Here is a 14,287-nt window from a genome sequence, read left to right on the forward strand (position 1 = left end):
AGGATGAAAATGGTGACAAGACGCCTTTGAACCTTTGCAAGCACGTAGATCTCATAATTAGTGTTTTGTTCAAGTAATACGAGATTACTGTCCACTGGTTGACAAACATTCTTAACTTTCGATAATTTTTTTATGAGAAAAAAGCGTCAGTGACCGAAAATGTCTTATAATATACGATTTAGAAAAGCGCAACGTTGAAAAGATAGTATCCGCGCGGACGTGTCGAAGACACGTATGACCACGACCACGACCACGACCACGACCACGACCACGACCACGACCACGACCACGACCACGACCACGACCACGACCACGACCCGAGACGAGACGGCGGCGGCGGCGGCGCGCGAGAGTCCCCCTTGTTCTCTTTCACTCAACAAGGAAATGGGAAATCCAAGCCTTAAATACACTTCCCAATAGTATTTCCAATACTATGTGGGATTGAGCATTACTCAACACTTCAAAGAAAATATAGCAATTTTTGTAGCATGTTTCCCGCTTAATCCATATTTAAAAATATTAAAACATTTTATCATATTAAAACTATATGTATAAGTTTGAATTGAAATGTAGATATCTACAACTCTTTTAATTCTCTTGATAAAATGTTTTAATATTTTTAGATATGAATTAAGTGGGAAAATACTACAAAAATTGCTATATTTTCTTTGAAGTGTTGAGTAATGCTCAATCCCACATAGTATTGGAAACACTATTGGGAAGTGTATTTAAGGCTTGGATTTCCCATTTCCTTGTTGAGTGAAAGAGAACAAGGGGGACTCTCGCGCGCCGCCGCCGCCGCCGTCTCGTCTCGGGTCGTGGTCGTGGTCGAGGTCGAGGTCGAGGTCGTGGTCGTGGTCGTGGTCGTGGTAATATCGCGTTGCGATTTTGTTGGTCATTTTCGCAAATCACAAAAAAATTGGTTAAAATCGTATATTATAAGTCATTTTCGGTCACTGACGCTTTTTTCTCTTTTTTTATTTATAACAATGGTATTTTTAGATATATTATCAAGAATGTAAATCTTTTAGGTATTGTTGGATTACCGACGTTTTAGATTAAAATATCTTTAAAAAAATTTCTTCAATTTTTTTTATTATGTCGTTGATTAAAAAAAATTATATGAAGGTTAAATTACAAATTTATCCTTAAACTATTTTAGATTTACAAAAAAAAAATCATAATTAGAATTTTATATGAAGTTCAGGGGTTAAAATAAAATTTTACCCCTTTCATTAAACATGTTTATTTTTCAATTTAAAAAAAATTATATAAATTTTATGAATTTATTTTTTTAAAGAAAATATATAAATTAATTATAGTAAAAAAAATAAATATATAATAAGGACAATTTAGTAAAATATACATTCTAATAATTTTTTATTATTTTAACCAAACACTGTAATCTTATATTCATGCTAAACGAACCAAACACAAAATACAACATTCTCACTGGTAATTTTACATTTTGTGAACCAAACGCACCCTAAGGGTATGTAGACCAAAAAAACAAAGCATTTTCACTTAAAACTCACCATTTTCACTTAAGGGGCTGGTTTTTTGAAATTATTGTTTTAGTTCCTATAATTTCATTTCTTTATAATTTGGTTGCAAAAAAGAAAAACAAAACCAAATTATCGACAGCTTTCTGTGACTTCGTCAAAATAACTATCGATGACTTCATCAATTATTGTAGTATATATCTCATTTCCCTAAATAACTTTTAATAAGTTATATTTTCCTACTTTCTTTTTTAATCCATAATATACCACTACTTTAGTCAAATATTATCATATGTAATAATCTAAAATATGTACAAAAGGTAATTATTTCTTCGTATTAAAAAATAGAACAATAAGATTTCCGAAATTTTATGTAATGTTGTTTTCAAATGTAGGACAAAAATTTTCATAAAACTAAATAAATGTAAGATAAATTCTACGAAGCTCCCTAGGAATATAATTTAATTACGTATAAAACTTTTTAAGTTTAAATTAATTTAACATTAATAAATTAAACTAAATTAATAATTTTTTTTATAAAAATAGTTAATTTTGTTAAAAATAGAAAATATCCAAATTACAATGAAAGTTTATGACTACAACCATAAATTAAACACATAATAAGGGTATTTTCTTATAATCATGAACACAAAAACTAGTTACTTAAGATCATACAATGATCGCATAAGAAAAATGTTAAAAAATTTAATTAAATAAACTCGAACAAAAGATAGATATGATCAGATTTGATTGCATCGACAAATGAACCACAAAAAATATCAAGCTATTGAAAGACCATAAAAAATCAGAAATCAGAGTAAAGCGACATGAAAAAAACTATCAACGAATGCAAAATCACGTATCCAAATCTTATCTGAGGGTTCAAAGCATGAAAGATCAACATGATAAAAAATAAGTGTCATCTTTATCGATTGCGATGATGTCAAGTTCAACCCTGAAAAAAATGATAAACGAGATAAAGATTAAACAACCGAAAATATGTGATAAAGGTAAAGTTATTAAAAATTTAAAAACAAGAAGTAAAAAAATAAAGATACATTATAATAAAATAAAAGAAAAATAATTAATATCAACCGTCGATGACCGAATAAAGATTTAAAAAAATATTATAAAAAATCAATATATGTATATATAATTTATAGAAATTCAAAAAGATTGACATAATATTTTTTATAGAAAACATACTTTGAAAAAGTAAAGAGAAAAGGTGATGAAATATTTAGAAAAAGGAATTAAATACGTAGAAGAATTTTTTATAAATATTAAATAAATATGATTCATATCTGTTTGCCAAATCTCCTTTCGAGGGATGAGTTGGGAGGACAAATGGCAGAAGCTTTGACATAACAAGTGCTTCCTCAAAATATCCCTTTTAAAAGCAAGCCTTAAGCCCTTAACGATAACAGTACCATCTTCTTTCTAAAAACTTGTGATGGAACAGATCATCTTCCACAGTTGTTCTGATTGCTTAATAATACCAGTTCGTTAAGTAAACTATGGCTCCTTTCTTCTGACTTCCAGTGCCTCACAAAACCCTAAACAACTCTTCTTCTTTTTTTCTCTTCAAATGGACAGTGTTTCATCTCTTTCTTTCTTTTTTACGAAACAACAACAGTAACCCATTGTCTGGGAATACGTGTTGATTAATTATGACCATTTAATTGACAGTGAAAGATCTCTGTTATGTGGTTTGTGTAGAGTTATTGGTTAATTTCAAGCTGTTTTTTAATTATCATAGACTATGAGATAAAAAATGAACACAAACACTGCTAATTCATCACTGGGTTGGTTTTAATGTATAACTGGAGAAGAAGATGCCTTCATTAAAAAGAATAAATTATTGGTTTTTTTTTGCTGCAAAAGATTTTTAATTTATCCTTATTCTAACTAGACACATTAGTTGTAGGCTCTTCTCGTACGTATAACATTAACACTTGATATAAATATGATTTTCGAAGTTTTAACTGCACACTTGCAATTTTTCTTAAATAAGTAATCTTCTTAAATCAATCTTGACTGTTAAAACAAGTTTTCTTGATGAACAAGACCACCGGAAGATTAAATCACGAATATATCTTTTAAGAGTTTTCATGTATGATTGAATACAAGAGTTCGTTCAAGTAAAAAAAAAAGTAACAAATAAAAAACTTACGGCTGCATCAATTTTTTAACTAAAAATATGGAGATCAATGGACACTTCTCCCAGATAATGATAAAAAAATTTCTTACAACAGAGTTAACTATGGTTACCTTGTTATTTATCTATGACCGGTTCTTCATGTAAATGAAAATCAAATGGTAAACATACATCTGAATATAAACTGATTATTTTTCAGTTTTTTTAATAAAACTAAATGCTGTATTTGAGTATTTCCATAAAAATATTAATAATTTAAGATTAAATCAAAGTTTCATTTATTAATAAAAATTGAGAGGTGTACTTCAAATAAACAATGAGGTGCCCCCACAGGCTTTGATGAATACCTACTCGTATGGAAATGACAGTGTTTGCCATTAGGGGGGTTCTCAGTTGTCTGAGAGGAACAAAGGGAGAGATGTGGTTCATCAACATCACTTTTGGGGGGGGCATTTCTGTCGTAATTTATGATACTTCTGTCTCTATCCAGAACCTGCCATGTACTTGGATTCAAACTTCCATTTCTTGCGTCATTCTGACGATCCTCATTAATTCAGGCTTATAATATCATCTATTTATATTGCCCCACTCACATCATATTTTGTTTTATTATAGACATTAATTAAATATGCTTCACACATTTCTCTTTTTACACTTTCTCACATTATATAATTGTAGGGATCCAACCATATTCCCAATCGATTCGAAATATATGACTTTTTTAGATATATAATATTGCAACTTCGTATCAAATTGCAGCAAAGGGAGGTCACCACCAGGTTCTGATAGAAGTGATGAACCATGTGCTGATATGTATGTATATATATATATATATATTCATTGATATGAATTTGTGTTGAAAATATATATCCAGGATTTCTATGTGCCATGCATCAGAGTTTCATGTTCTGGTTTTAGATGATGTATATTAGAGAGCTTTGCCCTCGTCAAGCTGATGAAACCGGCATATATTACTCGATCGGCGGCGACTAACGTTGGCATTGTAGGCTGAAGGGGTACTCGTTATCATGGTTGAGCCAGTACAGGAAAATCTAAATTAAATTATGCGAATCCTTTTGCAAAATACGTAAGACATGATACATTGAATTGCAAGAGAGAGTCGTTCAATATCTATCCCTGTGGCAATTATTAAGCAGGCAGGCCTTCCACCATAAATGGAATTTTGCAGGACCATTACGACTGCTCTGTCAATGGTATTGAAATTGTTATAATGTGATGTCGTCACCTGGATTACATCTATCATATATTTAATTCAATTCTATCGGGGTTGGCTCTTTATACATTCAAGTTGAAGGTGAAGAACTGACAAAACATACCTTCTTTTAATCACTGCAGCTACCTACAATGCTGAGCTCTTAGGTTATGACCAATTACCAAACCATCTTTCATGAGCCACTTTTAAACCAGTTTTACATGTCCTAAAAGACGATGAACCCTAAAAGGGTTGATAAAACCAGGTTTACAGTTGGTCTTGGGACTCACACCATGTCTGCAACTTCAGTGAATAATGCTTCTTTCGCAATGCCAATGCAACCCCATGCAAAAGAATAACACCCTCTTCACTTGCATGACTTCAGTTTATTTGTTGCAGGCCAAGTTTTTTTCCTTCTTTTTTTGGGGGTGTCATTATCCAAACAAGAAACCCCAAACCCTAAAAACTCCAACACCTTTGACCCTGTTGAAAGGAACGCACTGTTACGACGTTGGGTGGCAATTCATTTTCTAGAAGACAAACATGGTCAGTAGGGTTGATGACATGACAAGGATAGCCGCATGATTTTTGAGATGTATGGTTCGTGCATAAGTGAGAAAAACTTGTTGATTCAACTTGTAATTAATAAACTATAATCGATTTGGAAATTTTGAATTTTTCGATTCAATTAAAAAAATGAATTTTTCGATTCGACTTGAAGTTAAAAAAATCAACTTGACTAGACTCAATTTTTTTAAAAAATTTGAGTTGAATTATAAAATAGAACTCAAATAACTTAAATTTTTTATTAATTAGTGGATTGATTTTCAAGTTTGAGTCGAGTCATTCAACTTCGACTCTGAATGTTATATGAATATTACATATGAAAAAATATGAATAAATATATTTGAATATTATATATGACTATATAAAACATTTTAAATTGGAATCAAATTATATCATAATATTATAAATATTTACAATTAAATTTAAACAAAAACTCAAATAACTTGACTCAAATTTTATAAACTCAACATGACTAAAGAGAATTTCAAAAAAAGTGAGTTATAAAATAATACTCTTCAACTCAAATAATTATAAAATTCTGACTAGACTCGATCGAATGTTGATCTCTAAATAGTAGCAGGGATTTTGAACATGTGTAGGTCTTGTGCAGATATTGCGAAAGTGTTTGATAACGAGTCATTCTGTTTTGGAATTTTGATATAAACCAATAATTATTTCATTGATTCATGGGGTGTGCTTTGAATCTGTGAAATCTAACGTTCAGAAGTCCCAAGAGATTTTATGAGACGATGAAATTTCAGTTCCTTTCTTTTGCCATTACTTCAATAACCACACCTTAATGGGTCCAATGTATATATGGGCTTTCTAAACTCCTTTTTTGCAAATGGTCTGGATAATTGGCCCATATCCTCTTCTGCTTTTGTAGCTTTTAGTGTCTTAACAAATTGGACTTTAGAATGCATCATCCATTTCAAATCAAAGTGGGCTTATATTTGAGACATATCAACGGTATCAGTTTTAACAATTTAAATTTATTAAAAACAATTACATTATAAAAACAATTTAATTCAAATTTATTAACATACTAATTAAACCAAAACTGTTATGATATGCCACGGCTAGATTATCGTCAAAGCTCAAAAGAATACCAACATTTATCAACAAGAAATGCAGTAAGAATTTGACTATGATATAGGAGACACTAATGCTTCATTTACCAACGTTTGCTGAATCACAATAGGGTTCAGCAGTCTCCTGACCAATATATCACTCTTGCCACTTATATAAGGTTATAATATCATAACGATTATCGGCAAACAAATAAACACAATCGGAAAAAAAAACAAAAAACACTTGATTTATGCGGAAAACCTAAAAGGGAAAAATCACGGGCAGAAGAGAAGAATTTCATTAATATGAAGGAATAAAATACAAGAAGATTTTGGTTAAAGAAAAAGCTTGATATATAACCCTAACTCTTAATATCTATTTATAGGGATATATACTTGATTACAAAAGAAAACTAAATAAAGTAGAAATATACTTTAATAAAATTTTCTACTTTTAACTAAAGTGTGTTTCCTACTTTCACAATATTTATATATTAATTAATTTGTCACTTTAAATTCGAGTCAAACTCCAACATGTAACCATCGTTTCTCATATATTTTGCCAATCTAAACACACCTTCAAGTTCTATTATTGCCTACTTTTCCAGTTAAGGTCTATTGAAAACCACCAGCAAAACATGCTTGTTTGAAGCGAGCAAATGGACTTTTTTTCGCAAGAACCTGCAAGTCATCAAACAGGCAGGTCTTATCAAGCCAGAGGAAGGGGAATCTGACAGCGGGCATAGGTTGAAGTCCCAGGGTTTGCAGATAACTCATGGCAACATACATATTTGTTTTTGTCAAACTCGACAAATACAACATCAATCAAAGGCAAGTCTTACACCGCTCAAGTTCTCAATGATTTAAGAAAATGAAATTCACTAGAAACAAATTATTATTCATCTTGTTCCCCTTTGCATCAACTTCTGGAAGCCTTTAAAAAATCCTAAATAACCCTAAGAATCTACACCCCATGGCACTGAACAATTCATTACCTATATGCCTCTGATTTTCAGGATAAACAACCAGACCTTGAAATGAAATATGAAAGGGTGTCGATGTTGGGCTACAACTCAAAATGAGATAAGTAAGAGCAACAGAGAGTCTAGAATATCAATCAACCCTGAGAGGTCACAAGATAAAAGGACGAGCTAAAAGAGATTTCCAATCATTCACCAATCTCTTGTGCAGTGTAAATTTGAATTGCTAAATAATAATCAAAGTAATACTATATGTCAAGCAACATTATGTTTTTTTATTACTAGTTCAACCCTACCAGAACTACCAATATCTGGAATTCCATTAACATTCAATGAGCAGCAATAAGGTTCAGTCATGCCTAAACACCAAAACAAACAATTCAGTAATTGTAAGTTGCTTCTATAATAACGAAAATAATAAAAGAGTAATTGCAAGTTGCAAGAAATGAAATATTTCTTCCTAACAAAGTAATTTTATCAATTGCATGTTCGACAAATATCATATGAGCATAATACACCTACCAAAAGCATGCATTGAAACTAGTTCCCACTTTGTTTACAATCCTTCATATGCATCTTTGGTGTGATAACAAATGATTGAGTACGAGGACTAGATATGCCAAAATTAGCAATGCATAGATTTCATTCATCACAAATTAGAAACAACATACTTCAAACATTACAATGTAAATAGTACCAAAATTTGATTACCCATTTCAACTGCATGGATATCTGTTGCCTCTAAACCAAAACCTTCCTTCAATCTGCCATCATAAACATCAAAAACTCCTCAAATGCCTCAAATTAATCACGTATCAACTTCATTTTTAATCTTCTTCTTCTTCCGTGGCTCTGAAGAAGCATGATTTTCAATTCCGTCCTCAATATCTCCACCCTTCATCTTCTTTTCTTCGTTGTCTTCTCCCCTTCCCTTTCTTCTTCATTCCTCATTTCACTCTTCTCAATGTTCTCCCAATTTCCTTTAAATTTCCAATCGTCCTACCACTTTTCTCCTTCTTATGCTTCTTTACCTCACTCTGCTCAGTTACCGTTTTGACCTCATCTTCCCCAAACTTACCCTCATTCTTCTCCTCCTTCATCTCCTCCTTCATCTGGCTCTCACCTTCTTCAATTCCAATTTTGCCCCCACCGTCCCGAAAATCAATCCCATTGCTCTTCTCTGTCTTCTTCTTGTTTTTATGCTTTTTTCTCTCGACGTCTCTATAGCCCTGACTCGCCTCTTGACTCAGCTCCACATCTTCACGGATCGAGTTGAATACAATCGGTTCTAGACTTGACTCCTGAGCACCGTTCACTGTGGTCTCGGACTTGGATTTCTTGTGCTTGCGATCCGATCTAGAGGGCTTTTAGAGCTCTCTGTGCAACTGTTTGAGCTCGCTGAATGAAACGGAGGCGCGTCGAAGGTATGCGCTAATCGCTTGCGATGCGCCGTTGTCAGTAGCGGCGAAGTTGTTAATGATTTTGGCTGCCTTGGAAACGGAAATCGGAGTTGAACATAGGATTTTGCCTGTTAACGTCTTCATTAGGGGTAGGGATTTTGGGAGAACTAAAACAATCTATTTTATGCACTAGGGTTTTTTCTGGTTCGCGGGTAAATAAACTTACTTCAACGGGGGTAATAAAAACTCTGGCATAATGGCAAAAAAATCTCTTAATCTTTGCCAACTTTTAATTACACACTTAAAATGTTTCTTTGACAATTTAGACCCTAATGTTTCATTTCCCCTTCCCCCCTCAAAAAAACTCGGCTTCAAATCTACGTCGAGTTTATAAGTTCCACGTACGATCAATGAAGTGACTCTAAACTTTAAAAACATTATAAACTACAACTTTATCAAATTTTAATATAATTATACAAAATACAAAATCAGAGCTCCTATATTTTTTAAAATCAAATATATAAATATTTATAACTTGACTCGAATAAAAATATTAATCCTTACATGCTCACTTAAGTAACCATTCTTGTACTTGAGTGATCCCTCAAAGATCCCTCTAATGATATTGTATCATCACGATCCTCGAAACATAGAACTTACATATAGAACGTAATTCAGACGATAAGCTTACAAAGCTCAGTGTTACATACATGTTTTGCTATACTTCATAAGTTTCATAAACATAGATCCTAGACGTTTACACCTATACTTTTTAATTAATTATTAGGGTTTAACATTTTTAGGCAAAATCTAAATAGTATTATATTTCATATTACCATGCTTGTTATATTCATTATATTATGATAATAATAGCGGTATACTATAGTTTACCTATGTGATGTGGGTTATAAATCGGCATAAATGTTATAAAACTTAACATCCCTGTTGTTCAACCCCCTCAAGTAGTTTTCAAGGCTGGCTCTGCAGAATGGTCTTCTTCTCTCGTTGGTCAGATACTAGGTGCTACTCCAAAATTCATCCATCTGCAAAGTATCATCGAGAACCTTTGGAATCAGCCTTCGAAAGGGGTTAGGGTTTAGGTAAGTATCGCTGGCAACAACTTGTATGTTTTCAATTTCAACTTTGTTAATGCTCGTGACTGGGTTCTTGAAAATGGTCCATGGCATGTTCTTAATAAACCTCTAATTCTAAGAAAGTGGGAACTAAATTTGCATAAATTAGAGTTTGATTTAATTCGTCTGCCTATTTGGGTGCATTTGTTTAATGTTCCTTTAGAACTATTCTCTAGAGAAGGTCTTAGCTATATTGCTAGTGCCTTAGGAATACCTTTGGCTATGGACTCGTTTACTGCTAACAAATCCAGGCTTAATTCTGCTAAAGTCTGAATAGAGGTTGGTGCTAAGGATAAAATTCCAGATTCTATAGAGGTTGTTCTTTCTAATGGCTTATCATTTACTATCAACGTTGATGTTCCTTGGTTCCCTCCTAGATGCGTTAACTGCAAAACCTTTGGCCATTCAGAAAAAGGCTGCTTAAACAATCTTAATCATGCTCTCCAACCTTCAAATATATGGAGAAAAAAATTCCTCAAATAAAATCCCTGTTCCTAAATCTACAGAAACAATAGAAGAACAACATGTCTCAGCGTCAAAACCTTCCTCCTCTAGAGCTAATAATGATCTTAATAAACTAGAGACGGGAAAATATTTAAAACCAATTCTTCCTTCCAATCCATACCTGACTTCTAAGGACGAATCAATGTCAGAACCTTCTTCATCTAGTGCTAATACTGATCTTAACAAACTAGAGACAGGGAAAGATTTAATTACAATTCTTCCTCGTAATACAGATCTGTTTCCTAATGGAGAGCCTTCTGATTCACAAGAAGTTGAAGAAAAATAACTAAACCCGCCTCCCTGCGATGTTTCTGCCCAAGTAGAAACTCTCAAGGAAAATGGGACTCCTGCTCTCCCTAAACGTAGTAGAGGTAGACATATTAAAGTTAATTCTAAAACTGTGATGAGAGGCACAACAAATAGATTCGATATTCTTACCACTGTTGATGAGAGCTCTTCATTAAACAAGGTTCAAGTTAAAAAACAAAGGCATGTTGCTGCTGGAGTCGCAAAACTGATCAAAGAACTAAAATTGAAAAAAAGAGCACATTTCTAAGTTCACTAGCACCTCAGAATTAGCTATAGAGGACCAAACCTCCCCCATTCCTCAATGATTATCTGTTTTTGGAACATCAGAGGATTTAACAATCCTCAAAAACAGAAAAAAGTCCTCAATAGAGCAAATCTTTATAATGTTGATGTCTTATGCCTGTTAGAGACTCGTGTCAAAGCTGAAAACTCTAATAAAATTTTAAATTATACTTTTGTGAGCTGGAATGCCTTTACTAACTACGATTTTGCTTCTAATGATAGAATTTGGTTCCTTTGGAAGAAAGGAATCGATATTTCATTTTGCCACTCTTCTGCCCAAAGTATCGCTGTTAATTGCTCTTTTAATAACTCTCCTTTTATCATCACAACAGCCTATGGCAGTAATTGTGGTACTACCCGTAGAATTCTTTGGCAAATCCTTAGAGATATTGATCATAAGTTTGGCTCTCTTCCTTGGATCCTAAGAGGGGACTTCAATATCTTTCTTGACTCCAAAGAAAGTTCTGACTCTAATCTCCTAGGTCCCTACCTTTCTTCTGATATGATTGATTTCCAAAATGCTATTCAATATCTTTCCATACAAGACCATCCTTTTTTTGGCCCAACTTTCTCTTGGAGCAACAAACAAAAAGATTATTTCCTTGCAAGGAAACTTGATAGGGTTCTCATCAATTCTCCTTGGGCTACCACTTTTCAGAATTCTTTTGTTGAATTCACTGCCCTTGGGCCTTCAGATCACTGCATGGGTATTGCATGGATCAACAAACAGACTCAAACCAATAAACCTAAACCTTTTAAATTTTTTAACTTCTAGTCCACCCACACAAACTTTTTTGAAGTTGTCCATCAGTCTTGGCATTAGCCTTCCCATGGCAACCCTATGCAGAAATTATTTACTAAACTCAAATATCTCAACCCCTATTTACAAAAACTTAATCAAGATCACTATAGTAATATTTCTGCTAGGGTAAATCAAAAGAAGATGGAGTTGGAACAAATTCAAATTGAAACTCTTAAAGGCTCCACCTCTATTAACAAAGAATTGATAGCTCAAAAAGAGCTGAAGGTTTTAGAAGACACTGAGCATATGTTCCTCAAGCAGAAATCTAAAATGCAGTGGATTAAAGATGGTGATAAATGCACTAAACTTTTCCATACTGCCATTGCCTCTAAAAACTAGAGAGATACCATCAGAGTTCTTGTTAACAATGATGGTAAAAAGGCTTGATTCTTATGGTGCTATGACTTCTGAAATCATTGATTTTTTTCAAACACCAATTAGGTACTTCTGATCCTAAAGTTCTTACTTCTAATCATTCCTACCTGAAAAGCCTGCTCCATGTCAATTTACCCAATGAGACTGTTTTTGATCTTATCAAAACTGTCACTACTGAAGAGATTAAAGAGGCTTTATTTAGCCAAGGAAATGATAAAGCACCTGGCCCTAATGGTTACACCCCTTTGTTTTTTAAAAAAATCTTGGACTGTGATAGGAGAGGATGTCATCAACGCTATTAACTACTTCTTTAAAGAGGCTCACATAAGCCCTGCATTCAACTCCACAATAATATATTTGATTCTAAAAATTCCAAACCCCAGTAAAGTCAAGGATTATAGACCTATCTCTTATTGTTCAGTGGTGTACAAAACTGTCACTAAAATTCTTGTCAAAAGATTGAATTCTCTGCTGCCTGATCTTATATCTCTAAATCAAACTGCTTTTGTGAAAGGCAGATCGATAATCGACAACACTCTTCTTGCTTAAGAATTGGTGAAAGGTTATGGTAGAAAAACATTTCCCCTAGGTGTGCTCTTAAAATTGACATTCATAAAGCCTTTGATTCTCTTAACTGGAATTTTCTTTCTTCTATCCTTAATGCAATAGGGTTGCCACTCACGTTCATAAAGTGGATTGAAGCTTGTTTCACTGAAGCTAGGTATTCCATCTCCTTCAATGGGAGTTTGATTGGCCACTTTAAGGGCCAAAGAGGCATAAGACAAGGTGATCCCTTATCACCAATCTTATTTGTACTTGCGATGAATATTCTCTCAAATTTACTTAACATTGCTGCCAACAGAGGAATATTTGGCTATCACCCTAAGTGCAAAAAAATTGGCATTACTCACTTATCTTTTGCTGATGATCTCTTAATTTTTTGCAAAGGAAACCTTTATTCAATTGTTGGTGTTATGACTGTCCTTAATCACTTCTATGATTTGTCTGGATTAAAGCTAAACATATACAAGACATAATTATTTTCTACTGGTATTTCACCTAGAAACTGGATAATATTAAATATGCTACAGGTTTCAAACATGGTTACCTACCTGTTAGATACCTTGGTGTTCATCTTGTTACTAGAAAGTTAACAGAAAAAGATTGCATGCCTCTTATTGATAATATCAAACATAGGCTTCATCAATGGTCTGGGAAACTACTTAGTTATGCAGGAAGACTTGAACTGATTAAAACTGTCCTACACAGTGTGGTTAACTATTGGACTAGACAGTTTTTACTGCCGCAGAAAGTTCTTAAACGACTAGACCAACTCTGTTCCAGATTCTTTTGGAAAGGTTCAGATACGGCTGCTACAGGAGCCAGAATTGGTTGGGAAAAATTATGCTGCCCCAAATCCGAAGGCGGTCTTGGCTTAAAAGATCTCAAAACATGGAATAAAACATGTATGGTACATCTCATTCGTAAAATTCTTGCAGGAACAGGTTCTTTGTGGGTTGCATGGATTCATTGCTATGTGATTAAATGCAGTAACTTTACTGATATCAATGAAAGCTCTTCATATAGATGGTGTTTCAGGAAACTTATTAAACTAAGGAGCGAAGTCCTACCTATCCTTAGCACTGTAATTACGAAGACCAGAGAATTATGGGAGGAAATTAGAGTCCATAAAGCAAAGGTACAATGACACAAAGTAATATGGTTCCCACTCCACATCCCAAAATTGAGTATTATTTCTTGGATTGCTATTTTGGATCGTCTCCCTACTAGGGATAGACTCTCTAGAATAGGAATTGCTTCAGATGATTCTTGTATCCTATGTCTCGACTCGTCAGAAACAAGAAACCACTTGTTTGTGGATTGCTCTTTTGATACTTCTCTGTGGAACTCTATCATGAGTCTCAATAACATGCACAACACGCACAACAATTGGGATTCAAGGATTAGTTGGGCTTCTAAACAATGGAAAGG

The sequence above is a fragment of the Hibiscus syriacus genome, unplaced genomic scaffold, assembly GCF_006381635.1.
Source record: "Hibiscus syriacus cultivar Baekdansim isolate YM2019G1 unplaced genomic scaffold, ASM638163v2 tig00110819_pilon, whole genome shotgun sequence".
Taxonomy (NCBI): Eukaryota; Viridiplantae; Streptophyta; class Magnoliopsida; order Malvales; family Malvaceae; genus Hibiscus; species Hibiscus syriacus.